This window comes from Chaetodon auriga, chromosome 11 (genome assembly GCF_051107435.1).
Source record: "Chaetodon auriga isolate fChaAug3 chromosome 11, fChaAug3.hap1, whole genome shotgun sequence".
Classification (NCBI taxonomy): domain Eukaryota; kingdom Metazoa; phylum Chordata; class Actinopteri; order Chaetodontiformes; family Chaetodontidae; genus Chaetodon; species Chaetodon auriga.
The window spans coordinates 3278318-3299139 of record NC_135084.1 but is presented as its reverse complement, the minus strand read 5'-3'; the positions used below and the strand labels follow the sequence as shown (position 1 = coordinate 3299139).

Genomic DNA, 20822 nt, shown 5'->3' with positions numbered 1-20822 from the left:
TTTAACCACACCCTCGACCTTGTTCTGACATATGACATTGAAATTGAAGACTTAATAGTCTCCTCACAGAATCCTCTTTTATCGGATCATCATTTAATAACTTTTGAATTCACATTACCAGACTACGAGCCAGTAGGCAAAAATTCTTATACCAGACTCCTGTCTGATAGTGCTGTAGATTTAAGGATATGATCCCATCAGCATTTAATTCAATGCCATGTCTCAATACAACAGAGAATTCCTATGCTAACCTTTCTCCCTCCCAAATTGACTACTTGGTTGATAGTGCTACAGGCTCACTGCGTATGACACTTGACTCTGTTGCCCTCCTAAAAAAGAAGATTATAAAACAGAGGAGGTTAGCTCCATGGTATACCCCTCAAACCTGCAAAGTAAAGCAAACTTCACGAAAAATAGAAAGGAAATGGCGTTCTACCAAATTTGGAAGAATTTCGGTTCGCCTGGCAAGACAGTCTTAAAATATAAAGGAAAGTCCCCCACAGTGCCAGGGCAGCCTATGACTCTGCACTAATAGAGGAAAATAAGAACAGTCCCAGGTTTCTCTTCAGCACTGTAGCCAGGCTGACAGAGAGCCATAATTCTGTTGAACCGTGTATTCCTTTAGCTCTGAACAATAATGACTTCATGAGCTTCTTTGATAAGATAAGATAAGATAAGATAAGATATACCTTTAACCCTAACCCTAAAGTAGCTGTAATGAAACCTCTACTTAAAAAGCCTTCTCTTGATCCAGGGGTTTTAGCCACCTATAGACAAATATCCAACCTTCCCGTTCTCTCAAAAACTCTTGAGAAAGCAGTTGCTAAGCAGCTGTGCGACTTTCTACACAAAAAGAGTTTATTTGAGGATTTCCAGTCAGGATTTAGAGTGCATCGTAGCACAGAGACAGCACTGGTTAAAGTTACAAATGACCTAATTGCATCTGATAAAGGATTTGTCTCTGTACTAGTCGTATTGGATCTTAGTGCTGCATTTGACACCCTTGACCATGGTGTCCTATTGCAGAGACACCAGCTAAGCTGGTTTAAATCCTACTTGTCAGATCGCTCTCATATCAATGAAGCCAGAAGAAACTAGTCTAACTAGACTACAAGCATGTCTTCAGGGCACAAAGACCTGGATGACCTGCAGTTTTCTGATACTAAACTGAGACAAAACTGAAGTTAGAGTACTAGGCCCTAAACATGTTAGAAACTCACTTTCTGATGACATAGCAGTTATGGATGGCATTGCGCTGGCCTCCAGCACCACTGTAAAGAATCTGGGAGTTATCTTTGATCAGGACATGTCCTTTCACTCCCATGTAAAACAAATTTCAAAGACGGCCTTTTTCCACCTACGTATCATTGCAAAAATCCGTACTATCAGTTTTCAGCCCGGCTCAGGTGAAATTGGCCACCGAATTTGGATATATTTACCCCCCCCCCCCCCCCTTGTCGCAGTTGCGACGCACTTAAATGTGGCTGCGTGCACGCGCCCCCAGTGTCTGTGCTGCGACACCTACCCTCCCCAACTCCCCCCACCCTTCCCACATGTGCAATTCTTTGACATTTTGTTGTAATGTCTTACTATGTTGCTTATGTGCCGAGGTGTTTTTTTTCCTAATCCCACACTGTGCCCCCCCCCCCCCCCCCCCCCACAGGAGCTTAGTTTGGGAGTTGCTTTTTTTTACCCTCTTCTTCCCTCTTGTTTTTCCTCTTTCACATCTAAGTAAACGGGGCGCTCTCCATGTGTGCGACCCACAGTTCTCCCGCTCCTGTCCTCCCCTGTTGTGTCACTGTCTTTTTTTTGTGTTTCTTGGACGGGATGTAACTGAAATGGAATTTCTCCTTCGGGAGACTAATAAAGGCATCTGATTCTGATTCTGATATCAGGCTGCCCAAATTTGTTGCTGAATATCTCCAGAAGAGAGATCATATTTCTCAGATATTAGCCACTCTGCACTGGCTCCCTGTAAAGTTAAGAATAGAATTTAAAATTCTCCTCCTTACTTACAAAACCATAAATGGCCAGGCACCTTCTTATCTTAAAGAGCTCATAGTACCTTATTACCCCACTCGAACACTGTGTTCCCAGAATGCAGGCCTACTTATGGTTCATAAAGACTTCAAAAGCAGAACAGGAGCCAGAGCATTTAGCTATCAAGCTTCTCTCCTGTGGAACCATCTTCCAGTCTTTGCCCGGGGGGCAGATACTGTCTCTACATTTAAGAGTAGGCTTAAAACTTTCCTTTTTGATAAAGCTTATAGTTAGGGCTGACTCAGGCTTGTCCTGGACCAGCCCCTAGTTATGCTGCTAAAGCATTAGCCTGTTGGGGGACCTCTGTCCTTCTCTCCCTCTCCATCTGCACGCTTTCATGTCCTACCACGGTGTGTTACTAACTTAGCTCCTTCCCCAGAGTCTCTGTGCTTTGTCGTCTTACAGGTTCCCACGTGTAGTGGCTGAATCTGGATTGTGGATTACAGCTGTGACTCCTGCCATACTACTGTTATTACATCCACTGTCATTGTTACTGTGATTGCATTTCTGTCTGTGTCTGTCTGTCTGTCTGTCTGTCTGTCTGTCTGTCTCTCTCTCTCTCTCTCTCTCTCTCTCTGACTGCATTTCTGTCTGTCTGTCTCTCTCTGTCTGTCTCACCCAACCGGTCGAGGCAGATGGCCGCCCACCCAGAGCCTGGTTCTGTCTGAGGTTTCTGCCTGTTAAAAGGAAGTTTTCCTCACCGCTGTCGCCAAGTGCTTGCTCATGAGGGAATTGTTGGGTCTCTGTAGATAAAAGAGCTCGGCCTGTACCAGCTCTATATGGAAAGTGTCCTGAGACAACTTTTGTTGTGATTTGGCGCTATACGAATAAAACTGAATTGAACTGAATTGAATGGAGTTGAATTGATTTTGCCTGATACTCACCAGTGAATCCACTTCCTCGACATCAACAGGTGCTCTCCTCTAGCCCTTGAATACGCTTCCTGCACATCAAAGGCGCTTTTGATTACATTTCCTCAACATTAAGCTTCATTTACTTCTTGCTAGGATCTGTGTCACTTCTTACCTCTTTTGAATACACTTCCCAAACATCAAAAAAGGTGTTCTCTAAATTCACTTCCTCAACATTAAAGGTTTATCCTTTACATGGGCGGACCACACCCTTCACTCAGAATTTGCAGAAAATAAAGGCTCTGCTTACCTTTAGACTTTTGGGCCCAAGGGTCTGGTGGCAGAGTGTGGACGTCTTGGTGGATTCCTCAGGATTCTATGCCCTCCTGGCTGGCTCACCAAAAATTAATGTGGTGTATTGGAACCGAGGCCCCAAGCCACATGGACCAAGAATTCTGAGTTTTTAGCTATGCTCAATTGTTGTTCAATGAAATCATCAGCAGGAGTCAGAGTTCTGGGTAGCAAAGACTTTTATGTCGACACAAAAGGAGAGTTGTTCAACATGCACACAAGATACACATGAAGAGCTCTGATCTAAAATGGCTGGTGCTTCTGCTTTATACAGTTGGGACTGTACTTGTCCACGCCTATTGTATTGTCCTTTCCCTAAACATTGTATGAGTCTTAATCTTAATGCACCATTAGGCAATTTCTCAACATATATTAGCAGATGGCTTTTTCTGTGTCAGTGGTGAGCAATTCATTTTCTTAAGGGGCCACATGAGAAACCAGGACTGTTGTGGAAGGCCGGACCAATAGGTTGAACTCAACTCTTAAATGTGGCATGATCGAACTGTCAAAACAACACATGGAGCAAGAGTCATTTGTTGCATTCTGCAGGGAGTTACAGCTTGAAGGTAATATAGACTGAAGCAACACCGTAGTACATGCATGATACTGTCACAGCTTGAGGCTTCTTGTGTGGACTTCCAACTTGTCCCCTGGACACACTGTACTGGGATAGTTTCCCTCAGAGACACAGATCTACAGAGGTCTCACTTTGGTGGAACGGTGGCACTCACAGCTAGTAGGTCACGGGTTCGACCCGTTGAGGCGCTGTGAGTGCTGGGGGCATGTCCTTCCTTCATGCCTTCGGTGCCTGCTGCTCAAGGAAAGGGGCCTTTTTGTGTGGAGTTTGTTCTCCTCGTGTTCACCTGGGGCATCCTCCATAAAAAACCCCCACTAACAACATGCAAGAATGCAGCCCACCGCTCCTTGTCTGCCGCAGAGGAAGGACTTGGCAGGATGGGTCAAACGCAGAGGAATTAATTTCACAGAAGCATGGCGTGTGGTTGTGTGGAGTGATCAATAAAGTATGTCTCTTCTTCTCCGTCAAGGTCCCATGGAGGCAACGCAGAGCAAAACATCCCAACATCAAAGAGTTACTTATCATTTGAACTGTTTGCAGGAGGGTGCTCATTTAGAAAGACGAGATGTCTGGCCCTGGAACACCTCTCTCCCCCAATCCTTCAGGAGGGCCGAAGAAGAAAAAACACTTGACTCCAAAGGGTTGCCTGTCAGTTAAACTGTTTTCATGGAGATGCTAACACTTTCTTTATAGCTCCACACCAGATGAAGACGTTAAAACCGTCTGAATGGACAATCTGCAGGCCTCAAGAAACCTCAAGAATCAGATAGTACTGACAAGTTGTAAATCAGACATTCCTGTTGCAAACTGTTTTGTGTGTCTGTGTGCTTTCTTTTCTACCACATCAGGATAATGCAAATGATATGTTTGATTCAACTTTGGATGTTCCCACAGTACTAAACTCATAATTTGTATGGTATCAGTGTTTTTCCCGTGTTCCTAGCTTGTAAAAGGACAAAACTATGTTTCTATCATGGAACCATACTGCCATCTAGAGACTAGAAGCGGTTAGGTTTTAGATACTTAACATGAGACAATTATAATTAGTGGTGCTTAATTCGGCAAATATAATCTGCCTTTCCTTGTTTCTTTGCTCTATTAGTTAGATATACTATTAGTTATCATATACATTAGTATGAGTATTGAAGAATGTTGTCATTAATCATCAAAAGGGGTCTGATGCATGTATATCAGTGTCAACATATGTGTTTTGAATAATGTTGAAATGTGATTAAAAAATTAATCATTTAGACTGTGATTGACCATAGTGAGAAGCAGATGAGATGGTTGGACATGTGAAGTATCCCTCATACTGCTGCTATTGTTGAGCCTGTTGAAGTGACAGTAATAACATTACAGTAATGCGCGACTATAAATAGCGATGAAGTTGTCAGGGATGGTTTTATCTTAATTTATGTGAATTCTCACTCTGCTACAAAGACTGATAAATAATGCATGGAGACTGTAAACTTGCAGTTAAAGATGCACCGCCTGATTTTGCTGCATGTTTTTTGAGACTTGAGAGTGTCCGCTCATTGACAAGCTAGTTTAAATAAATAAGTAGGTTACATTACTGCATGCTTTATCAGTCTGTTCATATCTAATTCCTAGCTTGTCTGAAAGCAACATTGCAGGGATTTGCTGTGTTTGTGTGGGCACATAGATTAAATTAGATTGTGAGACAATGGGCACAGACATGCAAATGACCCCCCACTCTTCTTCATAGGACCAAGACTTGCAGACTCCTTGAGTCTCTTGTAGCCTGCTGTCACAATGGTTGTAACAACAGGTTTGTGATGCTTTTGCGTCTCTGTGATTATTTTGCGTCTCTTTCTGATAGTGCATGACTGTGGTTTTGCGTCTCTTTGTAATCGTTTTGCATCCCCCTGTTGTCATTTTGTATTTTTTGTGGTGGTTTTGTATCTCTATGTGAGGTTTTTACATCTCTTTGTGGTGGTTTCACGTCTCTTTTTGGTTGTTTGACATTCCTTTGTGGTGGTTGTTCTTATTTTTATTTTTTTGGTGGTTTTGTGTCAATTTACAGTTGCTTTATGTCTCTGGTTCTGCATCTCCATGATGTGGCTTTGCATCTATTTGTGGCAGTTTGTCATCTGTTTGTGGGCTTTTTACATCTTCCTGTGGTAGTTTTGCACGTCTTTGTAGTTGCTTTGCATCTCTTTTTGGTTTTGCATGTTTTTGTGGTGGCTGTGCATTCTTGTGCTCTTTCGGTGAGTTTGTGTATCTTCTTTGTGGTCGATTTGTGTCTCTGTGGTCATTTTGCATCTCTTTGTGGTGGTTTCACGTCTTTGTGGCTGTTTTGCGTCTGTGTGGTTGTTATACTTCTCTCTGTGGTGGTTTTGCATCAACGTGTAGTTGTGTTACACATCTTTGTGGGTTTTTTCCGTGTCTTTAAGATTTAAGATATAAGATATACTTTATTTATCACAGCACACACATGCTACAAGGGGCCATGCTTTAGTGAAATTATTTTCTCCGCCTTTGGCCCATCCTGGAAAGTCCTTCCTCCACAGCAGACCAGGAGCGGTGGGCTGCCAGCTGACAGCAGCGCCTGGGGACCCAGTTCCTTTTGTCACCATTGGTCAGGTGGTGATCTTCTTGCATGTTTTTTTTAGTGGGGGCTTTTTATGGAGGATACCCCAGGTGAACACGGGGAGAACATGCAAACTCCACACAGAAAGGCACCGAAGGCAAGGTGGAGGACACACCCCCGGCACCCACAGCATGAATCGAACCCGAGACCTTCTAGCTGTGAGGCCACAGTGTTACCACTGTTTCACTGTGCCACAAACTTTGTGGTGGTTTTGCGTTTGATACTTTGATTTAGAATGCAGGACTTTTACTTGCACTATGGTATTTTTACATTGTGGTATTAGAATTTTTACTTATGTAAAAAGTTTTGGGGGGGTGCACTAAAAAAATGCACTAAGATAGACTAAATATCAGTATACTGAGCATACTAAAGTGTATTATTACACTGAGCAGCAAGTACAAAACTTGAATTGTAAACCTAAAATGGCACTATTATAAGTATACTTAGTATACTGCAAATATACAGTTATTTCATATTTCCTCATGCTACTCTTACATATTGGTGCATAAAATCTGAGATCGATAGATTTACAAACACATGTACGTTTGGATATGTAGCAGTATGATATGCTGCTGGGGCTGAATACAGGTGGGTCGGCTGCTCTGTATTATCCCTGGCGCATTAGCCTATCGGTGCAGAGGGCGAAGGTATAAAAGGTAGACTGTGTCCCTCCCTCATGCTCTCTCACTTCCTGGCTTGAAGGCCCTTCCGCTTCCCAGCCTTCCACTTCCTCCTCTCTTCTCCGTGCAGTGGTCCATCGTGGTTAAGAGGATGGTGGCGATCTTCCTTGTTGGCCATAAGTATTAGACAGAAAGGAGACCAGCGGCGCTAAGGCATCACCGGCGCACCACAGACGCTCCTCTTTGCACAGAGCCGTGCAGAGCCTCTTCATCTCTCTCCCCACTGGCTGAACGCCTGTTGATCCAGACCAGGGGATCGAATCTGGATGCTAAGATAAGTGCAGGAACGCTGCTTCTTCGCCGACCCTTATTGCCTGTAGCTTGTGAATGCTGCTCCTGCTTCCGCTTCGCTCGCTACTGCCTGCTCCGCTCGCCACTGCTTGCCAGGCTTGCTATCGCTGCCACCGCTTCGTGTTGGGACTAGCTTGGAGTGGTTGTTTGGGCCCTGGTACTCCGGCCCAGCTCCTCTCCTAACGGGCCCCAGCGGTGGTTGCCCAGCCTGGACTGTGTGTGTGGGCGTGTGTGAGTGTGCGTGTGTGTGTGGACGGGTGAATGCGCGTGGGGGCTCAGATGGGATAAGGCACTTTCGCCTGTTTCTTTGAGTGCATTGTGTTATTTTGAATTAATTGGTTGATTAATTATTATTTAATTTTCATTTCGAATTAAAGTTTATGTACATTTGTTCTTTTGTATCTCTGGCCAGAGGCTTTTGTTCTTTGTTTCCTTTTTTTGGTTTGTTTGTTTGTGGTTGGTTTTCCTTTGTTGCTACCGAGTACTTGCCTTTTGTGGCTTTTAACGCCAATAACCAGTGATATTGCAAACTAATTGTGTTCTCCTCTCTCCTTTCTAGTTGTTGAGAGCCGACGGTGGTGGTGGTGTCCCGGGTGGCGGTGTCCCTTGTGTGTGGTGTGATCCTGGAGTTTAGTTTGTGGTGTAATTCACTTTCGGGTTAGGTGTCACGTGTGAGTGGGGTGCTCCTCTTTTAAGTTGGACCTCCTCCCCCAGGTCTCCCCTGCACTGTCGGTAAGCTTCCCCATTGGAGTGGGGTGTTAACACCTTAGTTCCTTTTAAGTCTGTTTTCTTTTATCTTGAGTGATTTGTTAATAAACCTTTGACTGACATTGAACTACACCTCCTGCCCTCCTTTGTATAACTTACCTGTGTGCCTCTCTACTACAACCTCTACTGTCCAGAATTCCCTGGGTGAAAAATCCCAGGGTGGTGTTGTCGGCTTTCCTCTCCAAAATTTATCTGCGGCCGTGCCTGGCCCTAGTGCTGCACCTCCCGTTCCCACTGAGCCTCTTCCAGCACCCTCCATCTCTAGTGCCCCTGTAACAGAGAGGCTGATCTTGGTACCCCGAGACAGGAAGTGCCCAGTCTTAAGGGGTAGGTCAGGCCTAGGGCTAGAAGAGTGGATAGAAGAGGTTCAGGCATGTATGAGGGCTCGCCACCTGTCCCCAATCGATCAGGCTTTTTTTCTTTTTGACCACTTGAAGGGAGAGCCGCGTGAAGAGATAAAGTATCGTTCCAGTGCAGAGAGAAGTGACCCGGCTACAATTATTCCTGTTCTCCGGGAGCTGTATGGTTGCTCAGACTCGTACGTTGCCTTACAGGAAGCTTTTTTCTCGCGGCGCCAGCAAGAGGGGGAGACTCTTCAGGAGTTCTCCCTCGCGCTAATGAGTCTGATCACGTTGGTGAAACAGCGTGCTCCAAGTGACATGCTAAATGCAGATGCTCTGCTGCGTGACCAGTTCGTTGAGAACGTTATTGAGGGTTCCCTTCGCCGCGAGCTAAAGCAGCTTGTACGTAGGCAGCCTGCTGTCACCCTGCTCGAGGTAAGAGCAGAAGCAATTAGGTGGGAACGAGAGGGGTTACCGGGAGGTGTGCGCGGCCGGAGCCATTCGGTTCCCTCGGTGCTGGGTTTACAATACGGTGTCCAGAGTGCCCCTTCGGTGGCTAACCCATCCCAGGCTGGTGAGCCGCTGGAGGTGAAAGAGATGTTAAGGCTCCAACAGGAACAGCTTAACAAGCTCACAGAAACCCTTGTTCAGCTGCAGGCCAGCCAGCAGCGCAGTCGTCCTCCCCACCGTGGCCCAGTAATTTGCAGGCGGTGTCAGCAACCTGGCCATTTTGCCAGGGAGTGTGAAGCAGGGCGTGCACCTTCCCTCCCTAGACCTTTAGCGCCCACTTCTTCTCGGCCGGGAATGCCTCATAAATCAGCTCAGCACCCGGGAAACTAGCGCCCGCCGAACTGCAGAGCCAAAGTTCGGGGGGAGCAACCACCGGCTCACCACTTATCTTGGGGGATGGGGACGAAGCTAAGCTAATTGCTGCTTGTCCACACGTGGATGTGGTCATGGGGGAAGTAGTGGTTCCTTGTCTGGTGTCCACCATTACCGAGAGCTTCTTTCGGCAGCACTTTGAGGCTTGGGGCCAAGAGAGGCTTCGGTCTTGCCATTGGCTGCGGCTTCGTGCGGCCAACGGGCTGCCCATCCCCTATCTTGGCTACTTGGAGCTTGAAGTAGAGCTTTGTGGTAGGCTTTTGCCAGGGTGTGGGGGTACTGGTGGTCAAAGACCCTCCGGCGGATGCTTCTCCTCATGCACCTGGTGTTTTGGGGATGAACATCCTACAGAGATGTTATAGGGTGCTGTTCAGACAACATGGACTAGGCTTGTTTGATCTACCCATTGTCACTGAAGCCCCAGAGTCCGTGGTGCAGGCATTGCGGAGGTGCCATCGGGCCTCCAAAGACCCTCCTTCTGAGGCCGCCGGTACGGTCAAGGTGTGAGGCAGGAAGGCGTGCCGCATTCCTGGTGGCACCATGCAGGTGGTCCTGGCAACGTGTTCAGCACAGTACTCTGGCACTACTGTGCTCTTTGAGCCCTCTGATCAGGGACTTCCTGCTGGACTGTTGGCATCCCCAGCACTGGTTCGAGTCGAGAACGGTACTGCATACATCCCCATTGTGAATGTGGGCTCTTCGGATGTGCTGCTTTATCCTCGAACAGTGGTAGGTGCCCTGAGTGAGGTTCGTGTGGTGAGATTGCCTCCTGGTGTTGAGGAGGTTCCATCTCATGCAGCCACTGTGGCATCCCAGGTTGTGGCCCCTCCACTGTCAGACCCAGTGGATGCAGTGGACCTGTCGGCTTTGTCAGCCAAAGAACAGGAGGAAGCACGAGGCCTTCTTCGTAAGCACACCACAGTCTTCTCTTCTCACGACGGTGATTTGGGCTGCACTAACTTGATTTCCCATGAAATCCCTCTCTTGGATGACACCCCCGTCCGTCAACGCTACTGGCGTATTCCCCCATCGGAATACGAGGTGGTTAAAGAGCATATCAACCAGCTGCTCGGTGCGCAGGTCATCCGAGAAAGCAGCAGCCCTTTCACTTCGCCAATCGTGCTTGTTAAGAAGAAAGACGGCAGTCTGGGCTTGTGCGTCGACTACCAACAACTTAACAGCAGGACCAGGAAGGACGCCTTCCCTCTTCCTCGTATTGAGGAATCACTGGATGCATTGACTGGAGCCCGCTGGTTTTCCACTATGGATTTAGCCAGCAGGTACAATCAGGTTCCGGTTGCGGAGGCCGACCGACCCAAGACAGCTTTTTGCACTCCTTTCGGGCTGTTTGAGTGGAACCGCATGCACTTTGGGCTGTGTAATGCACCTAGCACCTTCCAGCGGCTCATGCAGAGGATCTTTGGAGACCAGCAATGTCAGTCCTTGCTTTTGTATCTGGACGACATTGTGGTCTTCTCCGCCACCTTTCAGCAACATCTTGAGCGGCTGGAGGTGGTGCTGCAGCGGTTGCAACAAGAGGGCCTGAAGGCCAAGCTGTCAAAGTGCTCTTTCTTCCAGCAAGAGGTGAGCTACCTCGGGCATGTCATTTCTGCCAATGGTGTCTCCACTGACCCAGGCAAGGTGGAGGTGGTAGCCAACTGGCAACCCCCCATTACCATCTTGGAGCTGCGGTCCTTTCTCGGTTTCGCCAGCTATTATCGCCGCTTCATGGAGGGTTTCGCCAAGTTGGCTGCCCCTATACACCGCCTTGTGGCCGAGCTTGGGGGATCAAAGTCCAAGCGGTCGGCAGGCCGGGTGGCAGAGAAGTGGACACCAGAACACCAGCGCAGCTTTGAGTACTCTCACAAGAGCAGGATAGGAAGGTCCGGCCGATAGCGTATGCAAGCCGAGGTTTGAGGGCTACAGAGCGCAACCCAGCCAATTACAGCTCCATGAAGCTGGAGTTTTTGGCCTTAAAGTGGGCTATGACGGAGAAGTTCCATGAGTACCTGCTTGGTCACCGGTGTATTGTCTTCACAGACAATAATCCGCTTAGCCACTTGTCCTCTGCCAAACTCGGTGCTCTGGAACAGCGCTGGGCAGCCCAGCTTGCGGCCTTTGACTTTGAGGTTCGCTACCGCCTGGGTAAGAGCAATGCAAATGCGGATGCCCTGTCCCGCCTGCACCCTTCGGTGGCAGTGGATCTCGACGCTGTCGCCCCTGGAACCACACTCCCACCACCCCTGAAGCAAGCCCTGCAAGCTCGGGGGCTTGAAGCCCCTCAGGCTGCCGTCTTAGCTTTGCCACAGCATCTACCTGCTGACATTAGCACACTTCAGCAGGCTGACTCTGTGATTGGGGAGGTGCTAGCGTTTTGGGAGGCAGAAGCGATATCCTGACCGGGAGGAGTGCAAACAGCTATCCCCGCTAGCTTTGGTTCTCCTCAAACAGTGGGATCGGCTGACTGAAAGGGCTGTAGTGGTCTACCGGCAGGTTTTGCGCCCAGATGGTGGAGAAGCAGTTCTCCAGGTCCTGTTGCCAGCTGCGTTGAAGAACAAGGTCCTCACCGAGGTTCACCAAAACCAGTGTGGACAGGACCTTAGAACTGCTTAGGCAGCGGTGCTATTGGCCCGGGATGACCTCTGATCTGAGGCACTGGTGTCAAACCTGTGAGCGGTGCCAGGTGGCCAAGGATCCAGGGCCACCGGTCCGGAGCTTCATGGGACATCTGCTAGCCTCAGAGCCTAACAAACTGTTGGCCATGGATTACACCATGCTGGAACCCACCTGTAACGGGCTGGAGAGTGTTCTTGTGCTGACTGATGTGTTCAGCAAATATACCCTTGCTGTTCCCACTCGTGATCAGAGAGCCTCTACTGTGGCCCAGGTGCTGGTCACTGAGTGGTTCTCTAAGTTTGGTGTCCCGGCCCACATACATTCCGATCAAGGTGGGAATTTTGAAAGCGCACTCATCCGACAGCTTTGTGGACTTTATGGGATTGAAAAGTCCCGAACCACCCCAGACCATCCAGAAGGGAATGGGCAATGCGAGCGGTTTAACCGCACGCTTCACGACCTGTTGCGCACCCTTCCAGCCTCTCGAAAACGTGATTGGCATTTTTGTCTACCACAGGTACTATATGCCTATAATACCACCCCCCATCAATCGACTGGGGAGTCACCCTTTTTCCTCATGTTTGGTCGTGAGGCAAGGCTCCCAGTTGATTTCTTGTTGGGAAGGGTGCAGGATCCTGTTGGTGGCACCGTAAACGAGTGGGTGCAAGAGCACCAGACTCGGTTGCAACTGGCCTTCGAAGGGGTTCAAGACAGGCTAAAGGTTGCAGCTGAGCGCCGAAAAGGAGCCATGATCAGACCGTTCGGTCTGGGCTCCTCGTGGAGGGTCAGATGGTCCTATTGCGGGATTTTGGCAGGAGAGGTCATTGTAAGATTCAGGATAAGTGGAATCCAGCTGTGCATAGGGTGCTTAAGGCCCCCACTGGGGAAGGTCCTGTGTATACAGTTGCCCCAGTAGATGACCTTACCAAAGTCAAGCAGGTGCACCGAACACTGCTTAAGGCCGTTGTGGGGATTGCTTCTCCAGACAGCATTCCTGCTTCCCCTTCCACCCCACCTGACCAGCTTGTAGCGCAAGATGAATCTTCGGATGAGGATTTGATGGCCTTGGTAAAGGGGACCCCTGCTCCACCAGCTGGGCAAGTGGTGAGAGAAGCCCAAACGGCACCTGCAGTGGCACCATCTGCCGTTGCGACAGTACCTTTGGCCCTGTTCCATTCTGCACCCTCAGCTGTCTCCCCTCCAGAGAGCAGTGTGACTGCTGTGCGACGTATGGCACAGCCGGCGTCAGCCCCTCCTGCTGAGGCGGCAGTACCCCTACCCTCCACTCATTCTGCCCCTTTCGTAGTCCCTCCCTCAGGGAGTAACGAAGTGGTCATGCGGCGGACAGTCCGATCCACCGCTGGCCATCATTCAAACCCCCATCGTCTTCCCAGGCCTGCCAACGAAATGGCCCAGGCAAGGCCTCCACCTGCCGAGTCGAATGCTGTGTCTGCTTTCTTTAGACCCTGGCACTAACGTTACCTTGTTCCAGCGCATCGTCGGGTCGACGATGGAAAAGGGGGGGGTGGATTGTAGCAGTATGATTTGCTGCTGGGGCTGAATACAGGTGGGTCGGCTGCTCTGTATTATACCTGGCGCATTAGCCTATCGGTGCAGAGGGCGAAGGTATAAAAGTTAGACTGTGTCCCTCCCTCATGCTCTCTCACTTCCTGGCTCGAAGGCCCTTCCGCTTCCCAGCCTTCCACTTCCTCCTCTCTTCTCCGTGCAGTGGTCCATCGTGGTTAAGAGGATGGTGGCGATCTTCCTTATTGGCCATAAGTATTAGACAGAAAGGAGACCAGCGGCGCTAAGGCATCACCGGCGCACCACAGACGCTCCTCTTTGCACAGAGCCGTGCAGAGCCTCTTCATCTCTCTCCCCACTGGCTGAACGCCTGTTGATCTGGACCAGGGGATCGAATCTGGATGCTAAGATAAGTACAGGAACGCTGCTTCTTCGCCGACCCTTATTGCCTGTAGCTTGTGCATGCTGCTCCTCCGGCCCAGCTCCTCTCCTAACGGGCCCCAGCGGCGGTTGCCCAGCCTGGACTGTGTGTGTGTGTGTGTGTGTGGGCGTGTGTGAGTGTGCAAGTGTGCATGTGCGTGCGTGTGTGGACGGGTGAATGCGCGTGGGGGCTCAGATGGGATAAGGCACTTTCGCCTGTTTCTTTGAGTGCATTGTGTTATTTTGAATTAATTGGTTAGTTAATTATTATTTAATTTTCATTTCGAATTAAAGTTTATGTACATTTGTTCTTTTGTATCTCTGGCCAGAGGCTTTTGTTCTTTGTTTCCTTTTTTTGGTTTGTTTTTTTGTGGTTGGTTTTTCTTTGTCGCTACCGAGTACTTGCCTTTTGTGGCTTTTAACGCCAATAACCAGTGACATTGCAAACTAATTGTGTTCTCCCCTCTCCTTTCTAGTTGTTGGGAGCCAACGGTGGTGGTGGTGTCCCGGGTGGCGGTGTCCCTTGTGTGTGGTGTGATCCTGGAGTTTAGTTTGTGGTGTAATTCACTTTCGGGTTAGGTGTCACGTGTGAGTGGGGTGCTCCTCTTTTAAGTTGGACCTCCTCCCCCAGGTCTCCCCTGCACTGTCGGTAAGCTTCCCCGTTGGAGTGCGGTGTTAACACCTTAGTTCCTTTTAAGTCTGTTTTCTTTTATCTTGAGTGATTTGTTAATAAACCTTTGACTGACATTGAACCACACCTCCTGCCCTCCTTTGTATAACTTACCTGTGTGCCTCTCTACTACAACCTCTACTATCCAGAATTCCCTGGGTGAAAAATCCCAGGGTGGCGTTGTCGGCTTTCCTATCCAAAATTTATATATTCTGATCTTGTCCATAAGACTGTATCAGCCCTCGTACCGCCACAGATACTAATGTATTTTTACATACTTGTTGAACATTTTCACTTAAAGTGTGCTTTAAAACTCGGGATGAACAGGATGTACTCTACATACTCTATATGTCCTCAGATAAATCATGCATTCAGTGCACATTAATGCCTGCCTTTCCTTGACATATTTTGCACGTCTTATTGTCTGGTTCTCGCAAAATATTGGTCACTTCCTGTTTTTCCTGTCACTGACAGCATGATACATCATTCTGGATGTTTGATCTTATGATAATAAAACAGGCTTTAAAAATGTGACACCTACTTTTTGTCTGTTGTTGTGAAATGAGTTTATGTATGAGGGGGAAAAAAATCCTCGACATTTGTCTAATTCACTTGAAAAAGGTTCGGGATTTGAGATGGGGATGTCTCGAGCGGGGCTAAGGTCCGCCGGGGCTGAGGCAGGAGCCGGCACCGGGGCTTGTACCCCTGAAGCCGAGGGCGCAGCGGCAAGACCAGCCACTTGCGTGGTTAGCTGGGCAACCTGCAAGGCTAACTGCTGACTGGTTTCCGATAAGGAACGAAGTGTTTAATCGTAGTGGCTTAATCACTCACCCTGTTTGTGAAGAACAGTCTGAACCTCGGGGTCCTAGTCCACGGGCCGAGTATCTGCCAGGTCCATATTGGCCAGATTGTTCTGTTTTGATAATAAGTTTAACTTTAAATAGGACCCAAGGGGCAGACACAAAGCACGAAACGAAGGGAGCCGTTTAAACCAAAAATGGTTTATTAACAAGAACAAGAAAACCCAGATTCAATAGTAAAAATGAAAACAACCAAAAAACACAATCTCCAAAACACAAAAACAGCCCTGAAACAAAACAATCAAGTACACCATAGCTAGCGGGTAGGAAACAACACAAAGCTAGTAACAAGCAAACACAAACTAGAGAAACAAGCTATGGATAATAAATCTACTTCTACTGAGATGCGCTCACAGGCGACAAGGAGCAATACCAGGACTACTAGGAATACACAAGACAAAATGGCTGGAAAGTCTAGCATGAAGCTTGAACAATCTGTCGACGAGACATCTCTGCCATGCCGCTTAAATAAGGACAGAATCAGTGGATGAGATTCAGGTGCGCCGTCTGCTCACCAAACAGCCTGAACACACCTCCACTGCAACACTGGAAGGAAACTCACACACAACACTTAACACAGAACAACAACAAAACAAAATAATAACAACGCACTGCTTAACGCCAACCAGTCAAGCTGCTGTCTGCAGAGCAGACAGGCTCCAAACAACTTAATACAAACAACTAGATGACATTACTGTATTGCTGAGGGCCTTCAGCTGCAGCGCTACACTTTTATATGCATTTGGAACACATTATAGTATTAAAACAACATAAATTACAGATAAATGACTACATTTATCTGTAATTTTGCAACACAAGGATTCACAGGAATATCCTCCTCAGAAGGAGGAATTAGAAAAAAACAGATGTTGAACCTAAAGATGCTGGTCCCTGAAAACATGCACCTGCCTGATCATGGCAGCATTTCCGATGGATAGGCTGTACTTAACATTTAATGTATTTGTTCTGGGTTGTGGCCATAGACACAGTTTTTAATTTCATTCTGTTTGGTTGACAGACGTCTGAGAATAAATGTCATGTCCTTTTTTTTTCTTTTTTGTATTTGCACTCAAGTTTTATATTTGTTGTTAATAGATGTTTTTTTTTTTTTTTATCTTGATAACATTTGCTATTCTGTTATGGCAGTGTGCGCACTCTGTATTTGGACAGTAAATGATCAGTCGTGCAGTGCAACGCAGTCGATGATGGAAAGGTGGAGTCGAAGATGGCTGAGAGCTGGGAGGAGCTGAGTTTGGTCTCTGTTTCCTCCACACTGACCAAGAAGGCCATAGACGGTGTGGTGATGAAACAATGGGATTTGCCTTTAAAGGATACTTTTACAAAATGTATCTTTTCTGAATCCTAATTTTTTATTCTGCATCTCTGGAAAGTTACTGTTGCAGTGAACACTGGGTAATGTAGGAAGCCTGGAGGAAAAGGGTTTTTTTTTCTTGGCTTGGATTTGGACACACAAATTGTTTTCACTTTTGTTAACACTGTGAGAGAGAGCATTAGGCCTTAGCAGAGTAAATGCTGTACATCCAAACATCCAGTAGATGGTAGTAAAGTTGAACAGTGACAAAACAGCCAAGTGTTGAGATATGACGTCTTCATACCACAATTCACATTCACAGGTACCAGAAATCCTCTGGAGAAGCCAACACACGGAGCTGCTCAGCCTTCATACAGAAAGCAGTTACTATGGAGTACTCAGTAGTTTCACAGGAGGACCAGTACAATTGATATCATGCAACTAATCACACTCTTATTCTCTTATTTCACGTTATTCGTGTTATGTTATGTAATGTTCTCATTGTTTTGGAAATATAACCAGACATATATAATGGCTACTCTTGCAGATTTTCATGTCATAGAAGAGTGGACTGTTGGTCTTGGCAGAGGTCAGTGCTGCTTCTTAGGTCGAGTTCTATTTTGTTATGGGTCAGCCTTTAATACTCTTAGTACTCTTGTAAAACTGTTGAGGAAGCAGCCACACTTGTGTTAGGATCAACTGTTCACTTTTCTAAATGCTGCTTCAATAACAGTAACAGAAGATGCACAGCACTGTTGCTCTGATGCTCTCACCCTCGCAGCAATTTAACAGACAAAATATCCCTCTGTCAGTGTTCTTCAGTCTGCTTTGAGGCACAAAATGACTTTGAATATTGTGTTGCCAAGAGACAGCTGTTCGTATTTCCAGTGGAAGTGTAAAAACTTCAAAACTGTTGTGTTGACTTCATGTTCAGAGTTGTTGTCTTAGCAACACAGTGTTTATGCCTCTCTAAAGGAGGCACCTACATATAATATTCTTCCATCAGACATCCTTCATGTTTGTGTCCACATCAATAAATCAGATGAGTTGATTTAATGAGCAAATAATTACTGCTAGCAACAATTGTGTTTTTACTACAATCTTCAAATGTAAATGAGCAAATAAAACAGCTAAAATAGGTCTGAAAATAAGTTATTTTCATTATCAATCAATCAATCTGCTGATTATAATTATTATTATTATTATAGGGGATTAACGATCTAGTACAACGAGACAAGTGTAGCTGTGGGGTCATCGTCACTAAGGTAATGTCCATGTGTGCCTGTGTCCTGCAATATTAATGTTATTTATTTTTCTCTGTCAAATATTATGTGTCAGAGTTTTGGTGCTCAACTTAAAAATTCAATATATAAAATGTAATGTGCATACAGTGTAGTTTTTAATCAGCATGAGGTTCTTTTCTCTCAAAGCCCCCAAAAGACTCTGTACTGTGGTTTTTGCCCTCTTTTCTCTGGCCATGGCGTTCTTTGTCTCTCGCTCCAGACTTTCCACTCTTGCTAGGGCTTCATCGAGTCTGGTCTTAAGAGCGGTAGGAGAAGCAGGCAAAGCATAGCCATGATCCTAGAGAGAGGGATGAACATGGTTTGAGTGATGTTTCACTTCACACACATCACTTTGACACCGCTAGTGTATGGCTCACATTCTTTCTTATAGTCATCACCTGTCAAAGCCACTGCCAGCACCGTGTGTGTGTGTGTGTGTGTGTGTGCGTGTGCGCGCGTGTGTGTGTGTGTGTGTGTCAGGAATGCATGTTCAACATGTCTTCAATTGCGTGTGAATGGGTTTATGTGTGAGTGTGTTTAATATGAGTGGCAGCAAACAAGTGAGATTTGAATATGTCCAGGACCATTATGATATGATGTTTACAGTAGAAATACTCACATCATTAGGCTGAGGTTGTGGGTGGAAGTTCCACTTTCTGGATCATCCTGAGAGGCCACAGACAGGCTCTCTTCAGCTCTTCTGGAGGTAGATGTAGTCCTGCCCTTTTTTGGCTAAAATGAAAAAGAATATACAGGGGTAAGTATCTCACCCTGCCCTGTGATTGATAATAGAATATTTACATTTATGAATGCTAATAGCCTTATGATGATACACCTACTCTTTGGAGGTGAACTGGGAAGCTGAAGATGGATGGAATAACACCATCTCTGAGTCGGACAATCTGACCTGTCCTATCAAAATCGCCCTGCTTAAAATGTTCACACCAAAGCACTGAGGAGTCACTTGCAGTGAATCCTTCCCTCCTCAAAGCCATTTCCCACCTCTTCCTTACATCTTTGTCTTTGGGAAACCTTCAAAATGAAAACGGGAGATTTGGGAGAGTCTACACAAAAACATTTTACAGAGGTCAAGCTTATTTTCTTCCTTCAAATTTCTTACAACCTTTCTTCAACAAAACTCCTATTTTGATGCATATCTGTTGATAATGAACCAAAACTGCTAAAACTGTGAATAAGCTTGTTTGCAAACTATTCTACAGTCAGATGTTCAGTTGTCTGTATTTTTAAGTAAGTGGGGTGGATATGAGACATGAGAGGTAGCTTACTGTTGTTAGAGTGAATTACATGTGAATCATACAGTCTGTGCCACCTGTGTAAAATTCGCTGGTCAATGTTATACCAGTAATATTTGTTTTATTTCTACAATAGCATTCTTGTGTCAGTTGTAATCTAAGTCAGTGTTATGGAATTTGACTTATAAAGTCTCAGTTCATAGATGGGTGAATGCCGGCACTTAACATAGCCTAGCTAGCTGGCTATGATTTCGCTGGTGGGCATAAATACAGTACAGTAATATTCGATTCACAAAATACAACCAATAGTAATGTTCAATCTTACTTGTGAAAAGTAATCCCCCGTGCCCTGTTTTCGACGGTCCACCGATTTGAACAGGAATATGCTGCACAGTGCTCTGGCATCTCGTTCCTTCTGCTGCTCAACTAGGAGTACGATGACAGGTCCTAGATGGTAGCCACATTTCTTGCGCCCCAGCAACCAATGCGACGTCTACTGTTAATATGTCTATGGTGCTAACATGAAATATACTATCTCTGGGCTTACTTCCTTCTGGATCATCATTGGTGTTACTATGGTGAACTTGGGCATAGGTTGGCACACCCCCCACCCGCCAGAAACCCCCTCCTCTTTATGCAAACAACCAGGACCATCGCAGCCGATCTCAAACTAACACAGAGTCATAGGAGCAGGTATTAACAGCATTTTTTCGAGCTGGAATATAACTTTTGACCACAAAACAGCAAAGGTGACATACTGTATGATTTTGCGAAATATTTTTCTGCTACTGTTTGGCTGCTGGCTCACCGAGATTTCGTCGTACAGCGAGGAGGCAGACATTGTCGTGATCATCAGACTCTCTGCTTTCATATAATACCAGGCTTGTGTGGCGTGTGTGAAGTGGTGAACACAGCAGACGCTCTAAAGTGGACATACACTATTTTTGTGTTTTCATTATATGCCCATCTGATTTATTGCTGTATGAATTATGTTTTGTTTGGGTGGCAATGCTTGGTAGAGGCTTGTTACGGCCCTGGCCGTATTGTGCTATGTGTTTGTTCCTGTGTGGTCCTGTGGCGTCTTTTTGTCCGGTTCATGTTTTTGTGTGTGAGTGTGTGCTCTTCTTTTTTTTTGAGCAGCTGTGCTGGTCCTGCCCTCCTCCGTAAGCCAAGTGGTGTCGCTCTCCGATTGGTCCCTGCTGCAGCATCCAGCTCTCTTAAACCAGGGATTTCTCATTCGCCGGGGGACTCGGCTTGACAGCAGTGGCTCCTATGTTTCTGGCGTTTTGGACTAAAGAACTTTGTCCCCAGATCTCGGTTGTGTATTGTGGTAGAATTAGTTTTGGTAGTGTGGTTTGTGGTGGTGGGTTTTGGATCTTCTCCAGGTTTTGGTTTGTAGTTTGTTCCACTGTATATAGTTAGCACTATTTTGTTTTGTTTTGGCTGTGGCCCTTTTTTTACCTGTACATCAGGTCTCTTTTTGTTAATACCA

The 20822-nt window shown here is 46.5% G+C and overlaps 1 pseudogene; it reads right to left on the bottom strand.

Annotated features, from left to right (window-relative positions):
• Positions 1 to 15278: 15278 nt before the first annotated feature.
• Positions 15279 to 19735, bottom strand: LOC143328276 (THAP domain-containing protein 6-like; annotated as a pseudogene).
• Positions 19736 to 20822: the final 1087 nt, after the last annotated feature.